The sequence below is a fragment of the Aplysia californica genome, unplaced genomic scaffold, assembly GCF_000002075.1.
Source record: "Aplysia californica isolate F4 #8 unplaced genomic scaffold, AplCal3.0 scaffold00552, whole genome shotgun sequence".
Classification (NCBI taxonomy): Eukaryota; Metazoa; Mollusca; class Gastropoda; order Aplysiida; family Aplysiidae; genus Aplysia; species Aplysia californica.
Genome location: NW_004797822.1, coordinates 2565 through 6624, shown reverse-complemented (window position 1 = coordinate 6624; position 4060 = coordinate 2565).

Genomic DNA, 4060 nt, shown 5'->3' with positions numbered 1-4060 from the left:
GGGGGTTGGGGGGGGGGTTGTTTTTATTTTGTTTGCTTTGTTTTACGTCCCCCCTCGACACAACTTAGATAATTTAGAGAGCGAGCGTCGACCCTGCCTGTCAGGACCAACCCGGACTGAGGGGACTACAACGCGTGCACACGGGAGTAGACGCTATAAAATGTGCTACATTATTGTTTTTTTTAATTAATCAAACACCGTGATACTCCATAAAGAGTTTCCCCACATGGAAATCGAACTCCCCTCTGCGTGCAACAGCAAAGCGCCTAACCTCTCTACCACACACGCTGTAATAAGTCTACAAACGAAATCGCGCACATGGCCACAGACAAACAAACACGCGCATGAAAACAGACGCGGACGCACATCAGACAAGTACGAACACACATGCACAAACATTTACGCGTGTACATACCATGGTACCAGCACACATTGCAACTTTAAAGGGTCACAGTCGCAGCACAGACTCAGATCACAATCGCCTACTCCGCGAATTTACGAATTACCATAAAAGTGGCCTTTCATACATGCAAAGTGAAAATAATGCATAGCTTGTGGTTGATAACTCAAGTATCGAGTGTAACACATACAGAAAAAAAGACCTTCGAGGATGAGATAAATTGCTGAATTGCAGTCAAAGGCAAAACGGCCTGTCAAAAGCCTCGTCATATCAGGACCACAAAACGAAAATGAAATGATGGGTATAGAACATGTATAAACACTGGAAATAGGAGCGTACACGCTCAAAGGGCACATTTAATTTTTAATCCCTATTGTTAAATGTGTGCCATTTAGTGAGTAAACGCGAGCGCGACTGAATTTGTGTAAGGAAAAGATTGTTTCTTTTGTTGTTGTTGTTGTTGCTGTTATTGTTGTTGTTGTTGTTTGGGTTTTTTAAAGGTAAGTTTTACGGCACTTGCTACACAATTAATTAAGTCATGTAAGCTCTGAAAATAAAAAGTGTTACCAGAGTGTAACATACAAACAAAAGACGAGGACGATAGATTATCTGATGTTTATTAGGACAGAAGGAGCACCCACCAACCACTCGCAGAAAAAAAGTTTCGATAGCAGTAATAATGAGAAAAGTCGAAAGGGCAGACCACACTCGAGCGCCCATATACCACTCGAGAAGTAGACGGAAACAATATAACGAACAGTGCAATATTTTAACAACATTGACGGCCAGAAGACATCAGAGCTCCCATCGACCATTGGTAACAGCACAATCAAGTGTTTCACAAAGGCAAGAGTTGGATTTCGTTTAGGTTTAGTAAGGGTTTTACGACACCTCCAACACAACAAGGTCATAATATAAGAGCCGCAGATTACAAATGGTGAAATGGTCTAGATTAAACGCCCCTATCAACACTATTAGAAACACTGAATTAGAGGCGTTACCCAAAAGTATCTAACACAAATAAGAAGGAAAGATAAGGGCAATCTATGTTTGATAGGAAAGAAAGAGCAAACAACACCACATCACCAGCCAACCTCCCACGTGTTAGTTTTGAGGATGTGGTCGGGGGAGGGGGGTGGGGGAGAGGAAGGAGAGGGAGATGGATGGGGGATGGGGTTGACCTAAACACCAATTCAGACAGCCCAGTTAATAGCTTCATTCACAAAAATGTTCACATGTACAACAGACTTGTATAAAGTGAGTATGAAGTTCTCGACATAAAGGGCACTTTCGTGCAGAACGAAACAAGAAAGTGGAAGAGAATGAACGTGTAACATGACAGCGCGACGTCATCATAACAACGCCCAGTCCCATTCACACTGACAGAGATGGAGAGACACCCAGGAGCTCTAACTTACATAAAAGGAAAGCTCCGAGAAAGACATTTATCTGATTTGTCTGGTCTGTGCCTTCGATGCTTGTTTATTTGAATAAATAAAAGCACGTCGACACGACAATGGTCATTTGTGGCAGGATATGGTGGAATCAGGCACTCGTCAATTTTTGGGCATATGGGGTTATTTTAAAGCTTGTTCATTGCCTTGATTTTGGTGACAAAAAATATCCATCTATGTTGAATAGAAGTTGAGATATTTGCGATTGAAGGAGGTGAGAGTCGCCTGGTTTCACAGGTAAATTTAGTGAGAAAATGGCACCACGTTTAGCAACTTCCATAGCATGAGAGTTCTCTAAAACTGAAAATTCACAACTTTTGTATCTTTAATCGACGTTTTTCAAAACTCCACACCAAAATGCATGTTTGAATGGATGTAAAAGGTGTTGAGCCAAAAAAAGAAAATTAGGAAAAATTCCCCAACTTTGATTTCATTATTTTGACGAGCGCCTGATTTCACCACGATACCTCACATTTAGTACTGGGAAAAGATAAGACAAATTTGTTTGTTTATTTTGAATAAAGAGAAGCATATCGGCACGATGATGGTCATTTAGTGCTGGGATAAAGTAAGACAGACAGACAGAAACAACAAAGGGAAAAAGATGTAGGACATACCAGAGGTGCCCTCCAACCATCCGTTGGGTTGACGAGTGGTAGCAATCAAAACAAAAAGTAAACAAGCAAACTAAGAAGAAAAAATAAACCTGTTGGACCCTTGGTGTGACCAGTACCAGCGGTCACTTGGCTTCTTCCCAAACGTCATCACAATACTGGTGTCTCCATGTAAAAGGATCAAAATACATTTTATCGTTTATCGCGGATACTCGAATAAAGATAACGCCTCTATTGCTTAAATATTTCAAAGGCACTATAGCTATTGTTTTTGTTATTGTTAGCAGAAGCAGCAGCAGCAGTAGCAGCAGCAGCAGTATCGGTGGCCTTTTGATTGGTTATGCTCTCGGACTCGCAACACCAAAGTCGTGGGTTCGAATCCCGTCAGGGGCCTGGTGTTGCGTCCTTCATTGGGAAAGGAACTTTTCACGAATTTTTCCTCACTTCAACCTGATGAGAATGGGTACCCAGCTATAGACAGCGAAAGATCGTGTCAGTTTGTTAATGTCTGAGCACTTAATCGGCTGCTTGCACGGTATGCTTCCCGGGAAGCCGGAAGCCGAGAATGTTTCTGAGCGTTATAGGGTCTGCTGGGGTAATAATAGAGTGTAAAGCAGAGAAAGCTTGCTGTCATGAGGAGGTATGCGAAATATAAATGCTATTTTTTATACATTTATTATTATTAAAATTATCATCATTGTCATTATTATCATTTTATTATTATAATTAGCTATGCTGATGAGTGTTAAGAGCATAAAAAACGGGGAGAAAAAAAGAGGAAGGGGGGGGGGACAAATAGCCAAACAGAAGAAGAAACAAGCACAACAACTGTGAGGACATGATAATATCATCGTAAATTTGCAAAGGAAGTTCTTTAAAAATAAATACATGTATTTAGAAAAACAACTTCCAAGCTGCTCAGAATTTAAAAAAACAGAACTCCGGTAAAACATAGCAACGCTTGGATATTTTCTTTGTTCACATGTAAAATTAAGAAGGCTGGCGGTTCGCATGTGCAGAGTGTATCAGATCAGCCATCATATCTCCCGGCAGGGTTTCATGACACGCGGAGCTGCGCGACTCTATCACATCGGAAGAACAATGATCGATAGAGCTGGGCGAAGAATTGATTCCGGAACCGATTCCCACGATCAATGCTACGGAAGAAAAGTTCAGACTCCTTTTTAAGTAAACCGACGGTTATCAGTTACTTTAATAATTCAAATCTCCTTTTTTAAAAAAAAGTTATTTTTGAAAAATAAAAGTTGATGCTCTGTAGTGTTCTGAAATCAAGGTTATCCTAAATCCTGAAGATTTTCGATGCCAACCAGGTAACCACTGGAAGAAATCACATTATTAAAATGTAAGTAATTGGGTTCGGAGACGATTCCTACGATTCCTATCTTTCAATAATCGGGAACCTAGCCGCCCAGCACTAATGATCGACTCTGCCTTTTTTGTTGTTTTCATGAGTCTCAACAAAAATTATCCACATCTTGAGTTGTAAAGTGCAGCAACAATGAAAAATAAAAAGGTGCTCAAGAGTCGGAAATAATTCAGTACCAAGGGCAATAAAATAGCAAATCAAACAA